Source organism: Carcharhinus amblyrhynchos, chromosome 11 (assembly GCF_965287045.1).
Source record: "Carcharhinus amblyrhynchos chromosome 11, sCarAmb.v2.hapA, whole genome shotgun sequence".
NCBI lineage: Eukaryota > Metazoa > Chordata > Chondrichthyes > Carcharhiniformes > Carcharhinidae > Carcharhinus > Carcharhinus amblyrhynchos.
The window spans coordinates 20183837-20210749 of record NC_137334.1 but is presented as its reverse complement, the minus strand read 5'-3'; the positions used below and the strand labels follow the sequence as shown (position 1 = coordinate 20210749).

Genomic DNA, 26913 nt, shown 5'->3' with positions numbered 1-26913 from the left:
CGCTGGCAGCAGTGGCTGGGTGTGTGGGAGAGTCAGTCTGCCCAAGAGGCTTGTGTGTAGCTGGTATCAGGAGGGAAAGCAGTCTTGGTGGCCAACAGGACCATCACTGGACTGAGAGATTGCAGGAAGATACATTTTCTCAATGATGAAGGAATTTCTCTAAAGGTTAGACGTGAGCTTTTGGAAATGCTGTTTTGCGCATTTGTCCGAACACGTGTGGGAAAGCAAATATATTTTCTATAGTATATAAAAAAAAATCACCACGTGGTTTATTCAAGAGCTCTCGAGCTCCAATTCTTAGTCTATCCTGAATTGTGGTGAGCAGTCTCTTTTAGAACAAGTCTTATTTTTAAACCAGTGTATAAACACTAAAGGGAAGATATCATTTAATCGAGCTTTTAATCTTAACAAGTAGTGGAGGAGATGTTAGGCCCTGCTCCCACTCCTGATCTGTACGTTCTTTTACAAACGCTGGGACTTGGTGTGAAAAGTGCATCTTAAAATGGAGCAGATTGCAGGTAGGTTGCTGGGAATAACCGGAGAGACATGGCCTGGGAGGAGGATTGGGACCTGGGGAAAAATGTCATGGGAATTATTTGTCGTGGGTCACTGCCTGTGTGGAGTTTGCACATTCCCCCAGTGTCTGCGTGGGTTTCCTCCAGGTGCTCCAGTTTCCTCCCACAGTCCGAAAAACGTGCTGGTTAGGGTGCATTAGCTGTGCTACATTCTCCCTCAGTGTATCTGAACAGGCGCTGGAGTGTGGCAACTAGGGGATTTTCACAGTAACTTCATTGCAGTGTTAATGTAAGGCTGCTTGTCACTAATAAATAAACTTTAACTTTGAGAAGGTGGTGAATCCCAGAATCCTACAGTGCAGAAGGAGCCATTTGGCCCATCAAGTCTGCACTGACCACAATCCCATCCAAGCCCTATTCCTGTAACCTCACATACTTACCCTGCTAATCCCCTAACACCAAGGGTCAATTTAGCATGGCCAATCCACCTAACTCATACATCTTTGGAGTGTGGGAAGAAACTGGAGCACCCAGAGGGAACCCACGCAGACACGGGGAGAACATGCAGACTACACATAGACAGTGACCAAAGCTGGGAATCGAACCCGGGTCCCTGGCGCTGCGAGGCAGCAGTGCTAACCATTGTGTGGCCCCAGGAAACTAATTACACGATAGTTCAGGAGGAAGGAACTTCTAAATCTGCAAACAAAGTGAAATGGTCTCAGTTCTCCCTGTTGCCAGCGAGTAAACCACAACAAGCGCGATTTTCATCGGGATTTTAGAGAATAGAGCGAGTGTCATGATGCCCTCTGGGTTTGTGCTGCCCACAGATAGACTGTACATTTGGATAGGAGTGTGGGTGAATCCCCAAAGCCAACAATGGACTAAACTGCATTTTAAATGATTCACAAAGAGATTTTTACCACGACTGTTTAATGTAAGACTGGACAAGTGTGGGACACAGAACGAGACTTTGCCCCATTTACTTGTCCCATATCGAGAATTAAATGACCTCAAATATTATGGTCATACGGGTGGTCATAGGGCGGCACAGTGGTTAGCACAGCTGCCTCACAGCGCCAAGGACCCGGGTTCGATTCCCAGCTGAAGTCACTGTGTGGAGTTTGCATGCTCTCCCCGTGTCTGTGTGGGTTTCCTCTGTGTGCTCCAGTTTCCTCCCACAGTCTGAAAAGATGGGCTGGTTAGGGTGCATTGGCCGTGCTAAATTCTCCCTCAGTGTACCCGAACAGGTGCTGGCGTGTGGCGACTAGGGGATTTTCACAGCAACTTCATTGCAGTGTTAATGTAAGCCTGCTTGTGACTAATAAACAAACTTAAAAAACTTTAACTTCAGGTGATGGTATTATCGCTGGACTATTAATCCAGAAACTCAGCTAACGTTCTGGGGACCCGCGTTCAAATCCTGCCATGGCAGATGGTGGAATTTGAATTCAATAAAAAATATCTGGAATTACGAAACCATTGTTGATTGTCGGAAAAACCCATCTGGTTCATTAATGTCCTTTAGGGGAGGAAATCTACCGTCCTTACCTGGTCTGGCCTACATGTGACTCCAGAGCCACAGCAATGTGGTTGACTCTTAGCTGTCCTCCAAGGGAAACTAGGGATGGGCAATAAATACTGGCCCAGCCAGCGACACCCATGTCCCACAAATGAATAAAAAAAAGTCCTGTAAGGTCTTTTTATTTGGTGGCTGACAATGGGGGCGAAGGAGCGAGAATTGAAATCACATGGGATGGTATTGTGGGATCGGGATAGCAGGAGAGTCTGCCCGTGACATAATATCTGGGGGGGGGGCAAATTCATGATCATTCAGTGAAGGAATAACAAGGTTTAAAAGGAGAAATCAAACAAAAAAAACTGAAAACAATTTCAAACAGACAAAAAAGCATTACAAACTGTGTTTGATTCCCAGCTTTGGGTCACTGCAGAGTCTGCACATTCTCCCCATGTCTGCGTGGGTTTCCTCCCACAGTCTGAAAGACGTGCTGGTTAGGGTGCATTGTCCATGCTAAATTCTCCCTCAGTGTACCCGAACAGGCGCCGGAATGTGGCGATTAGGGGATTTTCACTGTAACTTCATTGCAGTTTTAATGTACAAAGAACAACCCAGCACGGGAAACAGGCCCTTCGGCCCAACGAGCCCGCGCCGCTGCATCACCCTACGCCTATTCTACCCTGCGTGTCTACGAATGGAACCTCTAACTTAGCCAGATTCAGGGGAGAATAGTGTCAATTTGGTAAACCAATCAGCCTAAGAGCACATCTTTGGGGTGTGGGAGGAAACCGGAGCGCCCGGAGGAAACCCATGCAACCACAGGGAGAATGCGCAAACTCCCACAGACACAGGCCCAAATCCATGTGTCTGCACAGCCAGCAGTGCTAGTCACTGAGCTGTTGCGGCGCCCGTCTACCGGTCCAGGATCAAGCACACACACCGACACAAAGTACTAGGCCACTCCCGGAACTTCCAAGAGCAGCCCACGCACGACCCACCGTGTGCATGCCCCTCGTTTGACACGAGGTGGACCTCCTCCTGCGGAATAAAAAGACAAAAACGTTAATCTTACAAGCCTGCTTTTCCGGTATCTCCCGAGGTTCTAACCTTATTTAATAGCCCCTACCATAACCCTCCATCCTCGTTTCACTCATGTGTCTATCTAACTGAACCTTAAACGAGTCCAACGTTCCTGCCTCCACCACCCTACTCGGTAGCGCGTTCCATACCCCCACAACTCTCTGCGTAAAGAACCTTCCTCTCACATCCAAATTATACCTCTCCCCCCTCACCCTTAAATCATGACCTCTCGTATTTGTACCCAGTCTAGAGAGCAGTCTCTCACTGTTGACTCTATCTATTCCCTTCAGTATCTTATATACCTCTATCATGTCCCCCCTCAATCTCCGTCTTTCCAAGGAGAAAAGTCCCAGTTTCTCCAACCTTTCCTTGTAACCCAGTCCCTCCATGCCAGGCAACATCCTGGTAAACCTCTCTCCAACATCCTGGCAAACCTCTCTCTGCACACTCTCCAGAGACTCCACGTCCTTCCGGTAGTAAGGTGACCAGAACTGGACGCAGTACTCCAAATGCGGTCTAACCAACGTTCTATACAACTGAAGCATTAGACGGCAGCTTTTATACTCTATACCCCTTCCTATAAAGGCTAGCATTCCATAAGCCTTCCTAACAACCTTCTCCACTTGTGTCGCAACCTTCATAGACCTGTGAACCTGCACTCCCAGGTCCCTCTGTAGTTCTATACTCCTAATCGGTCTACCTTTTATCACATAGCTCCTCTCTGCATTATTCCTTCCAAAATGCATCACCTCGCATTTGTCAGGATTAAGTTCCATCTGCCACCTATCTGCCCAATGCACCAACCTATCTATATCCTGTTGTATCACCTGACAATCCAGTTCAGTACCCGCCAACCCTGCCATCTTGGTGTCATCCGCAAACTTGCTGATCACACCACTTACGCTCTCTTCCAAGTCGTTTATGTATACTACATGTAAGCCTACTTGTGACACTAACAAATAAACTTTAACTTTAAACTTTATTATCCTGTAAGGAATTTAAGAATTTTTTTAAAGCAGTTAAATAAATGTCCTTGGAAACAAATGGAACTTTAACTCTGGAGGTAATAATTAATAAAAGTGCGAAACAACAGATTAACATCAATGTTGTTCATGATTATTTTAATCTCTGTCCTTAACAACTGATAAAATAATGGGATCATTTCATTGTACCATGCAAACAATGCTGCAAATGTGTTTAATGTTGAAAGATTAAAAAATAAATAGTGCCTATTATCTCCAGGTTGGTTTTTGAAGCTAAGCAGAGGTAGGATTCATTTGTTGGCTTAGGAGACAGATTGGGAAAATATCAAGTGCAATAGTCTTCTCCTGCCACCAGATGGTAGTATCGGCCCAGCACTGCCACATTTGCCTTCAGCTGGCAAGTTTTTCATTGTGTGTGCCTACACATCATCTGCCTACACACACAGACAGAATCATACAGACGTACAGCATGGAGATAGGCCCTTCGGCCCAACCTGTCCATGCCGACCAGGTTTCCTAAATTGAACTAGTCCCATTTGCCTGTGTTTGGCCCATATCCCTCTAAACCTTTCCCATCCATGTACCTGTCCAAATCCTTTTAAATGTTGTAATTGTACCTGCCTCTACCACCTCCTCTGGTAGCTCATTCCATATACACACACTCTCTGTGTGGAAAGGTTGTCCCTCGGGTCCCCTTTCCCCTCTCACCTTAAATCTACGCCCTCTAGTTTTGGGACTCCCCCTACCCTGGGGAAAAGACAGTGGCTATTTACCTTCCCTATGCCCCTCATGATTTTATAAACCTCTATAATGCCTTCCCTCATCCTCCTACGCTCCAGAGAAAAGAGTCTCTCAGCTTCTCTTTATAATTCAAACCTTCCAGTCCAGGTTACATCCTTGTGAATCTTTTTTTGCACTCTTCCCAGTTTAACAACATCCTCCTGTATCTGGGTGACTGGAATTGTACACAGTATTCCAGAGGTTATTCTCCTAGACTTTGCTGCACTTCCTCCAGAACTGGATAAGAGAGCAGGAAACAGCACCAGCACAGAGAGAGTAAGAGTAATATGGTGTGAAGGGGGTGAACAGACGAGCAACAGGAGTAGGGGGGGAGAAATGGGTAAAGACTGGGACGAAAGATGTTCCACATATCCCGTGAGGCAGATTGGCACAGCTCAGACAGGTTGCCCAGGCAAGGTCAATATTACCGGTGAGCTACGGGCACAAGTTTCCCCCTGGCATTGTGATGTGGTGGCATTAACATGGAGAGCAGGTACAAACCACATTGGGATTGGGAACTTTGTATTCTTGGCTGCAATGCATTCAGGAAAAGTAAGAAAATAAAAAGAATGGATTGTAAATGCTGTTACAGCCTGGGAGAGGGTTCAAAGACAATGGCTAGCGTTCTGGAATAGAAGCACTGCTGGAAAAAAAAATGCTGGATCCACTTGTGGGCAAGAGAAGGGGGCAAGTGAGGGGGGATGTGGGGAAACCTTCGAGAGTGGATGGCAGAGTTCAGCATGTTTACCAACACAGTTGGAGTTTCAAGAATGTGCATCAAATCAGCAAAAACAACTGAAGGGTCAAATGGACCCGAAAAGTTAACTCTAATTCTCTCTCCTTCTCTCACCCCAGTTCCTCCGGTGCCCAGCAGGCATGGAAAGCATCAACAGTGCCCGACCTGCTGAGTATTTCCAACGTTTTCTGTTTCTATTATTATTTATGACTGGATGCTTCTGGTACAGACGGGGTAAAGTCTGCACTAGTGCGTGGGACATGCCAGAAATGGCTAGAGGGATGGACCGGACATTACTTGGGGCACCAACACCCGCGGGTGCCACTCGCTGAATTTTGTGGCCCGGCACTTTTGCACAGGATATCCTCCAGTCAATCATTTAGACTGAACAATTAAACTAAATCAAACTAACTCAGGGGCAAGTCAAAAGGGGCAGTTCCCAAAAAGAAGGGAACCACCCAAATCAAAAGACAAAGCAGAAAGGAAACTAAAATGCGATTAAAAGGTCAATAATACACCCCAGTTCCTCCGGTGCCCAGCAGGCATGGAAAGCATCAACAGTGCCCTGGGACACTGCATGCTCCCTCTCCAGGGACATCTGGCCGTGAATGTAGCCGCGGTAGAGAGACAGACAGTTGGGTTGGTGACACCCTTGGTTGCCCACTGCCAGGACCTGTGGACATCCTCTAGTCTTTGACTAAGAAAGATTGAATTTAATACAAATCATTACTTCTCTACTCTTGTTACATTATTTATGCATCACCCTCCACGCACAATTTAAGCTCATTGTATGTTTAAACTTCTAGATCTCCTGATTCCCCAAAGCCTGTCCACCATCTACAAGGACACAAGTCAGGAGTGTGCTGGAATACTCCCCACTTGCCTGGATGGGTGCAGCTCCAACAACACTCAAGAAGCTTAACACCATCCAGGACAAAGCAGCTCCACTTGATTGCTATCCCTTCCACAAACATTCAATCCCTCCACCACCGAGCCTCAGTGGCAGCTTCAGTTCATAGAGGCATGAAAGATAGGAGCAGGAGTAGACCATTCAGCCCTTCAAGCCTGCTCCACTATTCATTAGGATCATGGCTGATCATCTAAATCAATAACCTGATCCCATCTTCACCCCAAATCCTTTGATCCCTTTAGCTCCAGCAGCAACATCTAACTCCTTCTTGCAAACAGACAATGTTTTGGACTAACTGCTTTCTGTGGTGGCAAATTCCACAGGCTCACCACTCCCTGGGGGAAGAAACTTCTCCTCATCTCAATCCTAAAAGGTTTACCCTGTATCCTTAGACTGTTATCCCTGGCTCTGGACTCCCCCGCTGTCAGGAACATCCTCCCTGTATCTAGCCTGTCTGGTCCTATTAGAATTTTATAGATTTCTACAAGATTCCACTCCCTCGTTCTTCTGAACTCCAGCGAATAAAATCTTAATCGACTCAACCTCAATTCAACTAAATAAGATACATCTGGAATTGGAAGCCAGGTTTCAGACACCAAAACTACCGTTACTTTGTCGGAAAAACCTATCTGGTTCCCTAATGTCCCTTTAGGGAAGGAAATCTGCCATCCTTACCCCGGTCTGGCCTACATGTGACTCCAGAGCCACAGCAATGTGGTTAACTCTCAACTGCCCTCTGAAATGGCCGAGTGAGGACATACTGCTGCTGAAAAAAAATTTTAAAGTGATTCTTTATTGGAAATTATTGGAAAAAGTTCTGAGGGACAGAATTGATCTGCACTTGGAGAGGCAAACTGAATCAAGGGTAGTTAGAATGGCTTTGTCAGGGGAAAGCACGTCTAAGAAATGTGACTGAATTTAGAGGAGGTGTAAAGATGAGGGTAGTGATATAGTCTACGTGGACTTCAGTAAGGTGACACTGCAACACAGTGGTTAGCACTACTGCCTCACAGCGCCAAGGATCCCAGTTCAGTTCCAGCCTTGGGTCACTGTCTGTGTGGAGTTTGCATGTCTTCCCTGTGTCTGACGTGGGATTACGTGGATAGAGTGGGATTGTGGTCAGTGTCTTCATGGGTTTCCTCCGGGTGCTCCGGTTTCTTCCCACACTCCAAAGATGTGCAGGTTAGGTTAATTGGCCATGCTAAAACTGCCCCTTCCTGTCAGGGGGATTGGTAGGGTGAAGATGTGGGATTATGTGGATAGGGTGGGATTGTGGTCAGTGTGGACCCGATGGGCCGAATGGCCTCCTTCTGCACTGCAGGGACTCTAATGCAAAGTCTTGCATTGGAGAGTGATCAAGAAGAGCTCATGGGATTCATGGCAATTTGGATCCAAAATGGCTTAGTAGCTGGAGGCCAAGTTAGCGGGAAGTGTAGACAGAGTCAACGGATGGGAGGCTGGTTTACGTGATGGATTGGGCTACATTCACAACCTTTTGTAATTCCTTGCAGTATAAAATGCTGGTTAGGTCACAGCTATGTGCAGTTCTGGTTGCCACACTATAGGAAGGATGTGATTTCACTAGCAAGGGTGTAGAGGAGGTTCACCAGGATGTTGCCTGGGCTGAAGTGTTTCAGCTATGAAGAGAGGCTGGTTAGGCTGGGTTGCTTTCCTTGGGAGCAAAGAAGGCTGAGGGGAGGATCTGATTGAGATGTTCAAAATTATGAAGGACAAAGATAGGGTGGAAAGGAAGACACATTTCTCCCTTAGTAGATGGGTCAATAACCAGAGGAATGGATTTAAGGTAAGGGGCTGGTGGTTTAGAGGGGATTCAAGGGAAAGCATTTTCATCCAGAGAGTGATGGGACTCTGAGACTCACTACCTGAGAGGGCAGTGGAGGCAGACACCCTCACAACATTTAAGAAGCATTTAGATGAGCATCTGAAATACTCCAGCAGTCAAGGCTATGAAATGCCATCAGACTTTTGAATGGACCTACCTTTCATTAAGCTGATATTTCTCCACACCCTAGCTATGATTGTAACACTACATTCTGCACTCTCTCCTTTTGATTTATTGTCACATGTGCTAACATACAGTGAAAAGTATTGTTTCTTGTGTGCTATACAGACAAAGCATATCGTTCATAGAGAAGGAAAGGAGAGGGCGCAGAATGTAGTGTTACAGTCATAGCTGGGGTGTAGAGAAAGATCAACTTAGTGCAAGGTAGGTCCATTCAAAAGTCTGACAGCAGCAGGGAAGAAGCTGGTCTTGAGTTGGTTGGTACGTGACCTCAGACTTTTGTATCTTTCAGAAGAAGTGGAAGAGAGAATGTCTGGGGTGTGTGGGGTCCTTAATTATGCTGGCTGCTTTTCCGAGGCAACGGGAAGTACAGACAAAGTCAGTGATGGGAGGCTGGTTTGGGTGATGGACTGGGCTTCATTGACGATCCTCTGTAGTTCCTTGCGGTCTTGGGCAGAGCAGGAGCCATTCCAAGCTGTGATACAACTGGAAAGAATGCTTTCTATCTGTAAAAGTTGGTGAGATGGGCTGAAGGGCCTCTTCCTGTGCTGTAAAACTCTATGACTGGGGATATAATGGTTGAATTTAAATCGCTGTGAAGGGATTTGTCTCCAAGACATCAGCTAGGGGATCATAAGGCCGCCATGTTAAGGGGCTAGAAACAAAGCTATGGGCTGAAGGGCCACATACTTAGAAATACTACCACAAAATCACAGCGAGAGCCCATTTACCCTCAGGCAGCAGCTTCTACCCGGGCTGGGCCTCGGGAGAACCGGACAGGAGGCTCTTCACTCGACGCCCGGAGTGTCCGGGAGGAACCTCTCCCTAAGGGACCGCCGGGCTGCCGGACGGGGAAAAGCGGCGGACCCAGCCGGAAGTGGCGGAAGCGTTTGGCGGTGGGAGCAGGGCCGGGGATTTCCGGTAGCGGCCTGTCGGCGCGGCAGGAGCCGGGAGCCGGGGAGGAAGGCACCGGGAATGGTGCGGGAGTGGCCGGCGCTGTCAGCGGCACACCCAGCGAGCGAGCCGGACAGGTAAGGAGCTTCACCCCGCTCGGCCGGTAAAGTGTGTGGGGCCCCGCTGTCGTAAAAATGTGGGAAACTGGGGCACAGAAAGATCCCAGCGGTGAGCCGGACAATCTGTGCTGCTTAATACCCACCTGGGATGGGGAGAGGAAGAGGAATCCCCTCCTGCCCCTCTCCTCCTGTTTTAAAGTCTCACTCTGAAGGTTGGCACCTGCGGCAGTGTTGCACTCCCTGGGTGGGCAGCCTGGATCAGGGGCTCCTGGGGTGGGCTCCTCACCCCACCAGCTCCAGGGGGCATGGCGGTGAGGACGGTGCCCATCTCCTGCTGGCATTTTCAGTTTTAGTTCATTTTATTAGTGTCACAAGATGTGGAGGTTAGGTGGATTGGTCATGCTAAGTTACCCGTTCGTGTCCAAAGATGTGCAGGTTATGGGAATTAGCCAGGTGAACATGTGGGTTTGTGGGGATAGGGCCTGGGTGGGATTGTGGTCAGTGCAGACTCGATGGGCCGAATGGCCTCCTTCTGCATGATAGGAATTCTACGACTGTTACAGTTTTGAAATGCAAGGGGCAAGTTTTAAAAGAGATGTATGAGGTAGATTTTTTACACAGAGAGTAGTGGGTGCCTGGAACTCATTGCCGGGGGAGGGAGTGGAAGTGGATACGATAGTGACTTTTAAGGGGCGTCTTGACAAATACATGAATAGGATGGGAATAGAGGGATATGGTCCCTGGAAGGGTAGTGGTTTTAGTTCACTTGGGCAGCATAATTGGTGCAGACTTGGAGGGTTGAAGGGCCTGTTCCTGTTCTGTAATTTTCCTTTGGCTTTTCACAGTAACTTCATTTCAATGTTAATGTCAGTTTGCTTGTGACACTAATCAATAAAATTTAAATTTAAGTACATTAATATTGCAAAGAAGTTACTGTGAAAATTCCCTAGTCGCTCCTGTTCGGGTAACACTGAGGGAGAATTTAACATGGCCAGTGCACCTAACCAGCACGTCTTTTGGACTATGGGAGGAAGTCAGAACGCCTGGAGGAAACTTATGGAGACACAGAGAATGTGCAGATCCCGCACAAACAGTGACCCAAGTCGGAAATCGAATCCAGGTCGCTGGCGCTGAGAGGCAGCAGTGCTAAGGGAAGAGGGGTTGACACATCTGGAATTTAGGATGAGAGGGTGCCTCGTTGAAACATTCAAAATTTTGATAGAGCTGAACAGACCAGTTGCAGGGATGATATTTCTTCTGGCTGGGGGAAGAGATGGGTCTAGAACAAGCAGTCACAGTCTCAGAATATGGGGAGGCCACAAGGACTGAGATGAGAAGTGTCTTCGCACAGAGGGCGGTGAGTGGAATTCTGTACCACACAAAGATGTGAACGCCAAATCACTGAGCACATTTAAGAAAGAAATAAATTTCTGGACTCCTAAGGTGTCAGTGGGAATGGGGAGAATGTGGGAGAGTGACATTAAGATCAGCCCTGATCGTGTTGATTAGTGGAACATGCCTGAAGGGCTGAATGGCCTACCCCTGCTTCTACTTTTTATTTGTTGATTATATTGTGTGCGGCATAAATAAATGGAACATACTGCGAACAACAACTTGCAAATCCAGTGATGGGGGAAATCATCTTTGACCAGATTCACAGATGTGATTTAAATAAAGAAGGCAGCCCAACTAAATAAAGACAATTGAGATGGAAAACTTAGGCTTAAGGAGTGCAATAAAGAATGAGTGGTGTGGCATAGATGATTATGATGTGAATTCTGGAGTATGTGGCCTAGATGGAAAAAGGCACCACTGCAATTTGCATCAGAGTAATGTACTTTGCTGGCTGGTAATCAACTAAATGTTGTAACATTATTGGCAGCCATTTGGTATTCATTCTTATTGTTCCTTTGTAACCGACAAGTTCTGTCAGTGGTGTGGTTGGAGCACCACAAACACTGTCGGGTGCTGTTTTTTTGAAACAAGTTCCACCAGTGCTTTGGTTTGATTAGAAACATGGGTATTAGCCTTGACAGAATATAATGGTGTGTCAATGTAAGATTACATCTTTGAATTAAATGTTAAAACTCAGAGCCAGGCAGTGAAGGATGGAACCCTGGAGCCTAGCCTTTAGAAACTGCCAAGTTCTTGTTGACAGAGGCATGTGGTGTATATCATGCACCTCCTATCAACAATCTCACTTTCAGCCGGCTCCTATCTATATGAGCAGATGTGAATCCCAAGCCCCATAAGTAACTACCACAGATAAGTTTGCCATCTCTTTTTAAAAAGGTCCAGTTATTAATTCACATTGTTGCACATATGAAAACCTCCATATTCTCTTCAAAGCATGACATTGTGAAATTACCCCTAACAGCTATCTTCAGTCAAATAATCTGAGTGTTGATGACTTTAATCTACTCAATTTCAGTGATTGCTTTCTCTCCTAGCATTTATTCCAAACCAACAATAATAATCTGTAATCTACTAACACTCATTTTTCATAGTATATCAGTGGTGGGACAATGTACTCTATCTTCAGTAGGCCCATTTTACGGGGTATCAGTTTTAAAAATTGTCTATTAGAATCTGCCTCTATGCGAGCCAGTGTTTCAGCAGCCAGAGTACTTTTAACAATTCATTTTCTTTCTCAGGGTAGTGAGCAACATTTCCCATTCTTGTAAGAATCAGCAGCTGCACCAGAATATCCATCAGATGGTTTAACACATGAAGCATCACAAAAAAAAATTAGTTATGGCTCTTTGGCTCATTTTAGGGCAGGAAGTTAAACATTTTCCCCAGATTTCATAAACATAATAAGAACATAAGAAATAGGAGCAGGAGTAGGCCATCCAGCCCTTCGAGCCTGCCCCGCCATTCAATAAGATCATGGCTGATCTGTCGCTGCTCAGTTCCACTTTCCTGCCCTCTCCCCATAACCCTTAATCCCCTCTCCTATCAAAAACCCATCAACCCGCGTCTTAAAAATATTTAGCGAGGCAGCCTCCACCACTTCAACGGGCAGAGAATTCCAGAAATTCACCACCCTTTGAGTGCTTTATTTTCTGCTTTATTTTGTTTACCATTAAAACATGTTTCTGCTTTTTTCTCACTTAATTCCCACACTTCAAAACTTGCATCTGGTTGGCACGATGGCACACAATGGTTAGCACTGCTACCTCGCATCTCCAGAACCTGGATTTGATTCTTGGCTTGAGTCACTGTCTGTGCGGAGTTTGTATGTTCTCCCCATGTCTGCATGGATTTTCTCCAGGTGCTCCGATTTCCTCCTGTGGTCCAAAAATGTGCAGGTTAGGTGCATTGGCCGTGCTAAATTGCCCTGGGATGTGTAGGTTAGAGGGGTTAACAGGGTAAATATGTGGGGTTACTAGGATAAGGCCGAGGTTGGATTGTTGTGGGTGCAAGCTCGATGGGCTGAATGGTCTCCTTCTGCACAGTAGGGATTCTATGGTCGAATCTGAAAGCGCCGTGAGTTCAGCTGACCAATCAAACCTTGCATTTGATTTGATTTGATTTATTATTGTCACATGTATTGGAATATTGGGAGTTTTGTTTCTTGAATGCTATACAAACAAAGCAATACTGTTCATAGAGTACATAGGGGAGAAGGAAAGGAGAAAGTGCAGAATAAAGTATTACGGTCATAGCTAGGGTGTAGAAAAAGATCATCTTAATAAAAAGTAGGTCCATTCAAAAGTTTGATGGCAGCAGGGAAGAAGTTGTTCTTGAGTCGGTTTGTATGTGTCTTCAGACTTTTGTATCTTTTCCCAACGGAAGAAACTGGAAGAGAGAATGTCCAGGGTGCGTGGGGTCCTTGATTATGCTGGTTGCTTTTCTGAGGCAGTGGGAAGTGTAGATTGAGTCAATGGATGAGAGGCTGGTTTGCATTGATCCATCTCTTGTTACAATCTCTATTTCCACTGATATGTCTGTGGACATACAGTGTTACCTATGTTACAGTGCAACACTGCTGCCTCGCAGTGCTGGGGATCTGGGTTCGATTCCTGGCTTGGGTCACTGTCTGTATGGAGTCTGCACTTTCTCCCTGTGTCTGTGTGGGTTTCCTCCAGGTGCTCCGGTTTCCGCCCACAGACCAAAGATGTGTGGGTTAGGTGGATTGGCCATGCTAAAAAATGTCCCTTCGACGGGGGGTTAGCTAGGGTAAATGCATGGGGTTACGGAGATAGAGTCTGGGATTGTGGTCAGTGCAGACTCAATGGGCCGAACGGCCTCCTTCTACACTGTACGATTTGATGATTTTATAAAAAAAAATTACTGTGAGAGCTCCCTCTAGCACCGTTGGAGGTTCTTCCTGTAGTTCACCTTCATTTTCTTCTGCAGTGTCGCTTTTCAGGCTCTCTCTCTCAGTACTTGTACGCTCTGCTGTTTCACTCCATTCTGCTATTCTGTGGTCCTTGCACTTCATCCTGAATGTTCAACCAACGTTTAAACTTAACTACAGCTTTGGTTATGTGTTCCACAGTTCATTCATACAATCCTGTCTGGAACACCTGACACTCCTGTGTTATCATTGTGAGTGGTTATCCTCTGGGTGTGATAAACGTTGTGTGTCATGATCACTCACCCTCTCCTCGATTCAGATCCAGTTAGTCTGAATTAATTATTAATTAATCTGTTCTCAGGACCCTCCCAAAAGAACAAACATTCAAAATACATGGTACCTTAGAATGCACGATTTTTTAATTAATTCTGGCTGAACCGTAACCATAGCTTGATTGTCACCTTTCCGAAGTCCTGGCCTTTCCATTCCCAGTGACCCTCGTGTAGTTCACCCAATCTCTGAAATTGAATCTGCCGCAGATGGCCTAGTGTCATGCTGTGTTCTGATAACTCAGCTTTGATAAAAACCTGTCTCCCCGTATGCAAAGCATTCAGATGGTCAGGACTAATGGCATGGAGCAGGAAGACTGTCACAAAGAGCAGAAAGTAATATTGGATTTTGTCTAGTTGATGAGAATTATATCCTGTAACCATGAGACGGAAATTTGTGGAATGCAGTGCCCACACAAGGCTGATTGACAATTTGTAGCCAATATTTTGCACACTCATGGGCAACACGATGGCACAGTGGTTAGCACTGCTGCTTTACAGCTCCAGGGACCTGGGTTCAGTTCCTGCCTTGGGTCACTGTCTGTGTGGACGTTCTTTGCTGTCTTTGCACATTCTCCCCATGTCTGTGTGGGTTTCTTCTGGGTGCTCCGGTTTCCTCCCACAGTCCAAAGATTTGCGGGTTTGGTTGACTGGCCATGATAAATTAACCCTTAGTGTCGCGGGATGTGTAGGTTAGAGGGATTAGGGGGCTAAATGTGTGTGATTATGGGGATAGGGCTTGGGTGGAATTATGGCTGCTGCAGACTCGATGGGCTGAATGGCTTCCTTCTGCACTGTAGGAATTCTGTGTCATCAACCACAACACTATTGCTGTAACAAAGATCGTAGCTGAAAGGACTCTGGGATGCTGATCCTGGATATTCAGGATCCCCCTTGTCCTCTGAGCTCCTCCTTTGCAAATTCACCTCCATTTTGCTGGTGCCCACTTTTCTAGAATTTAATCGATAATAACCTGTATTTGTATAGAAATACGAAATATCATGGCCAGGTCAAGAAAAAGTAAGATGAAAATATCTTTCCTAAACCTTTTGTTGTATAACAATCACCTTGTTAACGCCACATACAAATGGAAAGCTTACCGCATGATGTGAGGTTACCCCTCAATACTTCTTACAGATTTCACAATGCTTTTTTAAAATCTATTTATTAGTGTCACAAGTAAGCTTGTGCAATCAAGTTACTGTGAAATTCCCTCAGTCGCCACACTCCAGCGTCTGTTCGGGTACACTGAGGAGACTTTAGCACGGCCAATGCACCCGAACCAGCACAACTTTCTGACTGTGGGAGGAAATTGGAGCACCCAAAGGAAACCCATGCAAACACAGGGAGAACATACAAACTCCACACAAACAGTGACCCAAGCCGAGAATTAAACCTAGGCCCCAAGCACTGACAGCAGTGCTAACCACTCTCCCACTGTGCTGCCCAGCACATACTAACCTCTTCTATTAGCCTCAAACACTCCAATTATACCTGCATATTTTTGCAGGATTTTGCCATTGACAATAACAGTAGATACATAGAATCATAGAACCCTTTCAGTGCAGAAAGAGGCCCTTCGGCCCATCAAATCTGCATCGACCACAATCCCACAGAGAACCTACTCCTATATCCCTACATATTATCACTCACTAATCCCTCTAACCTAAAGAGTTTAGGACACTAAGGGGCAATTTTAGCATGGCTAATCAACCTAACCTGCACATCTTTGGACTGTGGGAGGAAACTGGAGCACCCGGAGGAAACCCACACAGACACGAGGAGAATGTGCAAACTCCACACAGACAGTGACCCAAGCCGGGAATCGAACCCGGGTCCCTGGAGCTGTGAAGCAGCAGTGCTAACCGCTGTGTGCTACCGTGCTACACTGTAACTTTTAAAACGATTTGCTTTTCTCTTATCCTTATCTCCTGATTCCATTAATACTTGTCTAACAATGATGGAAAACAACAGGTTTTGTTAGGAAGATATAATAATGTTCTGATGGAAACCACAATTTGCCACCTCCAAGTGGTCCAAGTGTCAAGTTTCATTTGTGGCTTTCTCAGGCATGGTTTACTCAACACCACAGGTATCTCACTAGGAAAGATATCTGCACTTAGAAAATGGCTGATTCCAGCTAATTTACATGGAATTACCACTCTTGAGTGACTTCATGGTGTTGTTATCACCGATCTTAAACAACATGAGGCTGTTGGAGGCTAATTATCTCAGTCTCAGGACATCTCTGCAGGAGTCCCTCAGGGTAGTGTCCTAGGCCAGCCACCTTCAGCTGCTTCATCAATGACCTTCCCTCCGTCATAAGGTCAGAAATGGGGATGTTCTCTGATGATTGCACAATGTTCAGCACCATTTATGACTCTTCAGATAGTGAAACAGTCCATATCCATAAGCAACAAGACCTGGATAACATTCAGGACTGGGCTGATAAGTGGCAAGCAACATTCGCATCTCAAAAGTCCCGGGCAATGACCATCTCCAACAGGGAATTTCCAATCTAACCATCTCCCCATGGCATTTAACGGCTTTCCTATCGTGAATCTGTCACCATCAAGATCCTGGGGATAACCATTGACTGGAATCTGACCTGAAGAAGCCATATAAATTCTGGGAATGTAAGAGCAGGTCAGAGGCTGGGAATTTTGGAATGAGTAATTCCCCAAAGTCTGTTCATCATCTACAAGGCACAAGTCAGGAGTGCGATGGAATACTCCCCATTTGCTTGGACAGATGCAGCTGCAACAACACTCAACGTTCAGTGCTATCCAGGACAAAGCAGCCTGCTTGATTGACACCCCATTCAAACCTAAACAGTCACTCTCTCCACCACCAGAACGTGGCAGTGTGTACCATCTACAAGATGCACTGCAGCAATTCACCAAAGCTGCTTAGGCAGCACATTCCAAACCCCTGACTTCTGCCACCCAGAAGGACAGGGGGCAGCAGACACATGGGAACCCACAGGAAGTTTCCCTTCAACTCATTCAAAATCCTGGACCTGTCTCTAACAGCACCAAGTGTACCCACACAATACACACTGCAGTGATTCAAGAAGGTGCTTCACCAAGATCTTTGTAAGGACAGTTAGGGATGGGCATTAAATGGGTCTCTTGTTAGTGACACTCACATCCCATGAAAGAATAAAAATATCTTTAACCATGGCGTTTTAAGTGCTTTTGATGTGCGTAAACTAGTTCTGCACAACTAAATGTGTGTGACCATATGTTGGTCAGACCATCTGTTCAAATTAATTATGATCTTCATCATAGAATCCCTACAGTACAGGAGGCAGCCATACGGCACATCGAGCCTGCACTAACAACAGTCCCACCCAGATCTTATCCCTATAACCCCACGTTTTTACCCCACTATGTCCCTGACACTAAGGGGCAATTTATCATGGCAATCAACCTAACCCGCACATCTTTGGAGTGTGGGAGGAAACCCACGCAGACGCATGGAGAACGTATGAACTCCACACAGTGATCCGAGACCGGAATTGAACCCAGGTCCCTGGAGCTGCGAGACAGCAGTGCTAACCACTGTGCCACCCTTCCTCTTCCTCTGAACCAGTTTCTTCACATCATTTCAAGGACCCTGTCTTTTTGTTCTTAATGAGCATTTCTATATCTGCTGCTTAGTTGTATCTGACTCGCCTCTTATCCTTGGACATTTCTGGAATTCACCCATTATTACTTTTACAATTCAAGTGTTCTGATACAACCAAATTAGAGAAACATGCTTTCATCACCATTCTGTCTGTTTTTAATCCTTCTGTCTAATCCATCGATGTCTGGGTCTAGGATCAGGAATGTTCAGAAACCTGGGAGCCATTGAGTTGTCTTTTAGTACCCTACTGAAATGTTTCATTTATTCCATGGAGGTTTGAGGGAATGACTGTTTCCCTAGGAATTTTTAAAATCAGAACATACATGACCCAAGAAAGCCCCCTTCTCTAAGGACCAGTTGCTTGTCCATATAAGACACCTTGGCCACAATCTAGTACTTTAAATTCTAATGCTGATCCCCACCTTTGAAATTTGTAAACCTTTTTAAGTTTAAGTTTATTTATTAGTGTCACAAGTAGGCTTACATTAACACTTTAATGAAGTTACTGTGAAAATCCCCTAGTTGCCACACACTGCCTATTTGGGTACACTGAGGGAGAATTTAGCATGGTCAATGCACCTAACCAGCACGGACTGTGGGAGGAGCACCCAGAGGAAACCCACACAGACACGGGGGGAATGTGCAAACTCCACACAGACAGTGACCCAAGCTGGGAGTTGAACCCAGATTCCTGGTGCTGAGAGGCAGCAGTGCTAACCACTGTGCCACCATGTTGCCCAATTGTCCACTTTGTTAAAGTTGATGATGAATTCTTTCATGGAATGGCACTCGCTTTTCAAAATCTATCAGATTTTGATCAGGTCTCGGATTAGAAAGTCAACCTTCATCACTACTTGACTGATAAATGTCCATCTCAGTGAACACCTTGCTTTTGTTTATTTTCTTTATGTTCAAAGCCACAACACCAAAGACCACAGTGCGGGTGACCAAGCAAATAGATGAGGCCAGTGTGGTAGACATTGTCTACATGGACTTCGATAACATACCGCATGATAGGCTGGTCAGTAAGGTTAGATCACTTGGCATCCAGGGAGAACTAGCCAAGGATACAAAATTGGCTTGCTGGTAGGTGACAGAGGGTGGTTGTAGAGAGTTGTTTTCCAAACTGGAGGCCTGCGACCAGCAGCGTGCTACAGGGATCGGTGCTGGGTCCACTGTTGTTTGTCATTTGTATAAACAATTTGGTTGAGAATGTAGGAAGCATGGTTAGTAAGTTTGCGGATGACACCAAAATTGGTGTTGTAGTGGACAGTGAAGAGTAGTGAAGAAGGGGTTTGGCACACTTGCCTTCATCAGTCAGAGCATTGAGTACAGGAGTTGGGATGTTACGTTACAACAAGATGTTGGTGAGGCCAAATTTGGAGTACTGCGTACAATTTTGCTCACCTGGCTATGGAAAGGATATTATTAAACTGGAAAGGGTGTTAAAAAGATTTACAAGCATGTTACTGGGACTGGAAGGGTTGAATTATAAGGACCTTTTGCCCTGGAGAATGAGAGGTGACCGTATAGCAGTTTATAAAATCATGAGGGGCATGATAAGGTGAATAGACAAGATCTTTCCCCAGGGTAGGGGAGTCCAAAACTAGAGGACATATGTTTAAGATGAGAGGGGAAAGATTTAAAAGGGACCTGAGGGGCAACTTTTTCACACAGAGGGTGGTGCGTGTATGGAATGAGCTGCCCGAGGAGATGGTAGAGATGGATACAATTACAACACTTAAAAGAATTTGGACAGGTACATGGATGGGAAAGGTTTAGAGGGATATGGGCCAAACACAGGCAAATGGGACTTGTTCAGTCTAGGAAACCTGGTCGGCATGGGTATGTTGGGCCAAAGGACCTGTTTGCAAGATGTACATCTACATGACCAGTCCTCGTTTAGTCTTTGGTAGAATAGTGATCCATATCCATATATTAACCTCATTCTTCCACTGATAGTATGGTAAAACTCCCAGGAACATCAGCAGATAATCATAGCCTGACAAGTGAAACTTTCCACAGTGGCTGCTAGGATTTTGTGTGGAAGTAAAAAATAATTTCAACTTCACCTTAGGGCGTTCATTCTCCGTGACCCCGTTACAACTCAAAGCCAGACAGCGAAAGATAGAATACTGAAGCTGAGGTCTTATGCACTAAGAAGCTTTTATTTACACTGATACATATTGTATACCACACACCGCCAATTAATAATCCCTCATTGAACCAGCTCCAATATGTATGAGGGCAGTGAAACCCCCAGATAATACCCTTTACTGGAGTACACCCTAATATTCATTGATATACAATTAATATTGCATTAGGAGTATACATTTCTTGTACAAGTTTGCATCATGGTGCTGCGTTAGGAGTACAGGCAGCTGCAGGATTGCAAGGCAGTGCTGGGTTAAAGTACCGGCGACTGCAGGATTACAAGGCAGTACTGGTTTAGGAATACAGGTGACTGCAGGATTACCAGCAGCGCTGGATTAGGAGTACAGAATTACAAGACGGTGCTGGATTAGGAGTACAAGTGACTAAGATTACAAGGCTGTGCTGGATTAGGAGTCGTGATGTGGATATGCTGGCGTTGGATTGGGGTAAACACAGTAAAAAGTCTGACAACACCAGGTTTAAGTCCAACTGATTTATTTGATAGTAGACTCACTAGCTGTCAAATAAATCGGTTGGATTTAAACCTGGTGGTGTCAGACTTTTTACTGGATTAGGAGGATTACAAGGCAGTGCTGAGTTAGGAGTACAGGACTGCAGGATTATAAAACAGTGCTGGATTAGAAGTACAGGTGCCTGCAGGATTACAAGGCAGTGCTGGGTTAGGAGTACTGGTGACTGCAGGATTACAAGGCAGTGCTGGATTAGGAATACAGGCGACTGCAGGATTACAAGGCAGTGCTGGATTAGGAATACAGGCGACTGCAGGATTACAAGGCAGTGCTGGATTAGGAATACAGGTGACTGCAGGATTACAAGGCAGTGCTGGATTAGGAGTACAGGCGACTGCAGGATTGCAGGGCAGTGCTGGATTAGGCGTACAGGTGACTGCAGGATTGCAAGACTGTGCTGAGTTAGGAGTACTGGCGACTGCAGTGTTACAAGGCAGTGCTAAATTAGGAGTACAGGCGACTGCAGGATTGCAAGACTGCTGGTTATAAGGGTACAGGCGACTACAGGGTTACAAGGCAGTGCTGGATTGGGACACAGGTAACTAGGATTACAAGGCAGTGCTGAGTTAGGAGTACAGGACTGCAGGATTACAAGACAGTGCTAGATTAAGAGTACAGATGACTGCAGGATTGCAAGGCAATGCTGGATTAGGAGTACTGGCAACTGCAGGATTATAAGGCAGTGCTGAGTTAGGAGTACTGGCGACTACAGTGTTACAAGGCATTGCTAAATTAGGAGTACAGGCGATTGCAGGATTACAGGCCTGTGCTAAATTAGGAGTGCAGGCAACTGCAGAGTTGCAATGTGGTGCTGGATTAGGAGTACAGGCAACTGCAGGATTACAAGGCAGTGTTGGATTAGGATTGCAGGCAACTGCAGGATTACAAGGCAGTGCTGAGTTAGGAGTACAGGACTGCAGGATTACAAGACAGTGCTGGATTAAAAGTACAGATGACTGCAGGATTGCAAGACAGTGCTGAGTTAGGAGTACTGGCAACTGCAGGATTATAAAGCGTGCTGGGTTAGGAGTACAGGCGACTGCAGGATTACAAGACTGCTGGTTATAAGGGTACAGGCGACTACAGGGTTACAAGGCAGTGCTGGATTGGGACACAGGTAACTAGGATTACAAGGCAGTGCTGAGTTAGGAGTACTGGTAACTGCCAGATTATTAGGCAGTGCTGGATTAGGAGTACAGGTGACTGCAAGATAACAATGCAGTGCTGGATTAGGAGTACAGGCAACTGTAGGATTGCAGTGTGGCACTGGGTTAGGAGTACAGGTGATTGCAGGATTATAAGACAGTGCTGGATCAGGCATACAGGTGACTGCAAGATCACAAGTCAATGCTAAATTAGGAGTACTGGCGACTGTAGGATTACAAGGCAGTGCTGAATTATGAATACAGGCGACTGTAGGATTACAAGGCAGTGCTGGATTAGGAGTACAGATGACTGCAAGATTATAGGACAGTGTTGGATTAGGGATACAGGCGATTGCAGGATTAGGTTCATGTTATTACAGTGTGCTGCAAGATTACAGGTGTGTATTTGAGTAGGTTTACAGCAGATACAGTTTTACTGAACCCCCACCCACACGCATAATTGGTGCATTTTAACAACAGTGGTCTGCCTTTAATTAAATGATTGTAGGTGATACTAAAGAATGTGAAGTGCGAAGGAAAGCCATCTTTATGGTGTTTAATATAAAATTCCTTGTGTTGTCTTTTAGCACAAGTTCTCTGAGAATGATCACACGCCACTTGATTACATATATTTTTAAAAGCATCTGTTACAGCTGCAAGATGTGTTTAATCTTGATTTTGCTCTCTTTGGAAGGACCCGTCCCCTCCCTTTGTACTTGCGTATTGTGCATGTAAAATTCTGTTTTAGAGGGATTAATAGTCGGCATCTTGAGATAAAAGAGCACCACTACCACCTCGAGAGCACAGGATGTGTAATGACGCAGTCTTGCTAGTGGTGGGCTGGAGTGATTGGCTGAAAATGGCTTAGCGTAGACCGAATTTCTCATTCGCAGCTCGCTGCCTAACCCTAAATGTCAAATACAAAGATACCAGCAAATGCCTGCAGGGTGAAGTGATATTTAAATCCACAAGACAAATGATCTCCTTTGTACTGCCTCAATCATTTTCAGCCCTGACATTTGGTGAAGGAGGCTGAGAAGATTTGTGTAACAACGCTGAGCAATGATTTGTTCTGTAAATCTTTAATAAGATTAAGCTTTATTTTAAAATGCGGGCAGTAATTTCACAGCCTGCAGTCAATGAGCTAAAATTGAGAGTGCTGAGTTTGTGAGCGACTTTTTTTTTTACAAAACCTTTTGGCATAGAAATCTTCTGAGCCTCATTCTTTATCTGCCGATGATTCTTCTGTCAGTTCATCGATGTGTTTTAAAGAGTGGGGCAGCTCAGTGGTTAACACTGCTGTCTCTCAGCGCCAGAGAACTGGGTTCAGTTCCTGGATTGGGTCACTGTCTGTATGGAGTTTGCATGTTCTCCCTGTGTCTGCGTGGGTTTCCTCCAGGCGCTCCGGCTTACTCCCACAGTCTGAAAGGCATGCTGGTTAGGTGGATTGGCCATGCTAAATTGCTCCTTAGTGTCATAAGAACATAAGAAATAGGAGCAGGAGTAGGCCATCTAACCCTTCAAGCCTGCCCCGCCATTCAATAAGATCATGGCTGATCTGTCGTGGCTCAGTTCCACTTTCCCACTTTCTCCCCATAACCCTTAATTCCCTTGTCTGTCAAAAACCTATCTACCCTTGACTTAAATATATTTAGCGAGGTAGCCTCTACCACTTCAACGGGCAGAGAATTCCAGAGATGCACCACCCTTTGAGTGAAGAAGTTCCTCCTCAACTCCGTTCTAAACTGCCCCCCCCCCCCTTATCTTGAGGCTGTGCCCTCTAGTCCTGCTGTCCTTTCTGAGCGGGAAGAATCTCTCTACCTCTACCCTATCCATCCCTTTCATTATCTTATACTCAGGATGCATACTCAGTCTCAGGATGCATAGGTTAGAGGGACTCATGGAATAAATATGTGGGGTTATGGGGATAGGGATTGGGTGGGATTGTTATTGGTGCAGACTCAAGGGGCCAAATGGCCTCTTTCTGCACGGTAGGGATTCTGTAACTAGGGAATTTTCACAGTAACTTCGTTGCAGTGTTATTGTAAGCTTACTTGGGGCACTAATAAATAAGCTAAACTCCTTCAGGATGTCTTAAACAGATACCAATTAAAATGATCCACCTCTGCATTTCCAGCCTGCCACTCAGGGAGTCCTTCAACTCCAAAGAGGCCGCCAAGGTTAAGGGAAAGCTGAATGAGTGTTAAGTCTTTGGCAGACTTCAGATGTGTAACTAAAGCTGTAAAAGCTTGGACCACATGTTTGGGATGAGAATGTGTCTGTGGTATCTGGCTTTGGAGTTTGTGTCCTATTTTGAGAGACAGAGGAGGGCTGTGTATTTTCAACATCAGCACCGGGTCTGAAGGAAAGGTTCGGTGAAGAGAGGCGGTTCATCTGTCAACGCCTTAGTCCGGTGGCACTAGATATTAACACTAGTCAGAAACACACCATGTTGGTTTGGATTCTATATCTTGTGTGTCTCAGCCTTGAGGACTACCACCAGACTGATGTGCTGGATCTGATTGCCCACCACTAGAAGCAGTTTTTACTTACAGGTGCTCTAGCAACGGCACACTGGATCAAGAGAAATGTGCCCTGTGAGCTACGTTGCAAAATCCCTTACACTTGAGGTTTACACTGCTTCTTCCTGACTGTTTCTGTTATTACCCCTGAGACCTGAAGTCTCCTGGGTTGACATGGGAGAGTTTGTGTGTGTATCTGTACCCTACCCATCCAAAAGAAAGGATGATTGTCCACGTGAGATTGACACTGGAGAACCAGTGGCTTTTAAACTCGAGTTATACAATTATTACAGCACAGGAGATCATTAGCCCTGCAAAAATTTTCCTTTTTGAATAATGATCAAATTCTTTTTTGAAAGCCATGATTGAATTTGCCACCTCCACACTCAATGCACACCAGGTCCTAACTGTGTACTGCATAGGAAGCTTTTCCCTGTGTCACCAGTGCTTCTTTTGCCCCTGCAGTGTTTTTCCTTATAGTTGTTTGTTCATCCTGTTCTATGTTCCCAGCCACAATATCCTTAATTTCAATTAAGTGTGTGTGAAACCTGACTGACCTGTAGGGAATTTCAATCAAGCTCTCCCAGGCTGTAATCTTGTCAGTTATCAATCAATAGTTTTATCTTTTTATGGAGTACAGGTGTGGTTTTCCTGTACGTATCATGTTAGTTTTGATTTGTATTTCATTTTGAAGGCCTGGTTTTGTACTGGAACAGTCGAAACCTCATTCAGCTAAAAGCCTGACAACGGAAAAGCTCTGAGATTTATCCTGTTGTAATGAAATTGATCTAGAGCAGGCCTGTATTTGTGCAACAATCTCTGGGCTAGGCATCTGGGTAATAAATTAAAATAATAAATATCTTGATGGAAGATTGTAGCTCGCGGTGCAAGAAGGAGGTGGAATCATAGAATCCCTACAGTGCAGAAAGTGACCATTCAGCCCATCAAGTCTGCACCAACCATAATCTACCCCAGGCCCTATTCCTATACCTCACGCATTTCCTCTGCTAATCCCCCGACACTAGGGTCAATTTAGGATGGCCAATCCACTTAACCCACATCTTTGGAGTGTGGGAGAAAACTGGAGCACACGGAGGAAACCCACGCAGACATGGGGAGAATGTGCAAACTCCATACAGACAATGACCCCAGGCTGGAATTGAACCTGGGACCCTGGCGCTGGGAGGCAGCAGTGCTAACCACTGTGCTGCCATGTTGCCCCATGCCGTAGTACAGGAAGGCTGGCAAGAAGGCATCTGTAGGTTTTTAAACTTTGGTCTTCCTCTGGCACCCGTTCCCCTTGGCAAGGAAGGCCATTCAGTCTGATCACCCAGCGCCTTCCCTTCCTGAGGTGGCAGTTCACTGGTGAGTATTAGATAAACTCTGCATCTCCAGCCAATACTTGGAGTTGGCAAGCTGCAGACGGGATCAAATGAGCACCTGTGTTTGGTGGGAGGAAGTGATGCTATTGAAACACACACACTTCCATGACACAATTTCCTGTGAAAATAAACAATTTCAGGAGACTAAGGAAATTTGGCATGTCCGCTACGACTCTCACCAGCTTCTACAGATGCACCATATAAAGCATCCTTTCCTTATGTATCATAGCTCGGTATGGCTCTTGCTCTGGCCGAGATTGCAAGAAACTACGAAGGGCTGTGAATGTAGCCCAGAACACCATGCAAACCAGCCTCCCACCCACTGACACTGTCTACACTTCCCGCTGCCTTGGAAAAGCAGCCAGCATAATCAAGGACCCCACGCATCCCAGACGTTCTCTCTTCCATCTTCTTCTGTCAAGAGAAAGGTTACAATCATGTATCAACCGACTCAAGAACAGCTTCTTCCCTACTGCCATCAGACTTTTGAATGGACCTACCTTATATTAAGCTGATCTTTCTCTACACCCTAGCTGTGACTGTAACACTACATTCTACACTCTCTATTCCTTCTTCCCCATTTACTCTATGAACAGGTATGCTTTGTCTGTATAGCGCATAAGAAACAGTAATTTTTGCAGTATACAAATACATGTGACAATAAATTAAAATCAATATAGTAACACATATTGACAAAGTGTGCAAAAGAGTTAGGATCATTTTTGAAGGAATTGAATAGAAAAGGTGGATGATGTTAAACCAGCAGCGACTGGTGAAACACTTGTAGTAAAATTATTATCTTTTATTGCAGCAACCTTTCTATAAATCTATTCCATTCCATTCTTAACCATTATTCTCAATGCCATACCCATACCATTTTTCCATCCCACCAGGCGGCATGGTGGCACAGTGGTGAGCACTGTTAACTCACAGCACCTAGTCGCCACACTCCGGCATCTACTCAGGTACACTGAGGGAGAACTTAGCAAGGCCAGTGCACCTAACCAGCACGTCTTTCAGACTGTGGGAGGAAACGGGAGCACCCAGAAGAAACACACGCAGACACGGGAAGAATGTGCAGACTTCACACAGTGACCCAGGCTGGGAATCAAACTGCTGTGAGGCAGCAGTGCTAACCACTGTGCTAACATGCCACCCGTGTAACCAGTAAATTCATCCCTTTTACTCAGTGATATCTCTGGATGTTACATCGATTAAAAGTACAGATGACATTTCCAAAGGCCATGTTGCATCCCTATCACACAGTGTGGCCAGTGGCTTTCTCAGTGGCTCTGCCCAAGACTGTAAGGAACTACAAAAGGTTGTGAATATAGCCCAATCCATCACGCAAATCAGCCT

At 45.5% G+C, this 26913-nt stretch overlaps 1 protein-coding gene across 1 annotated transcript in view; it reads left to right on the top strand.

Moving 5' to 3' along the window:
* Positions 1-9434: 9434 nt before the first annotated feature.
* The window catches only part of ube2f (ubiquitin-conjugating enzyme E2F (putative)), a 152491-nt gene continuing 135012 nt past the window's right edge, over positions 9435-26913 (top strand). Inside the window, exon 1 of the mRNA XM_080198704.1 lies at positions 9435-9577. The gene's annotated coding sequence lies outside the window, so the exon portion shown is untranslated. The remainder of the gene's footprint in view (positions 9578-26913) is intronic.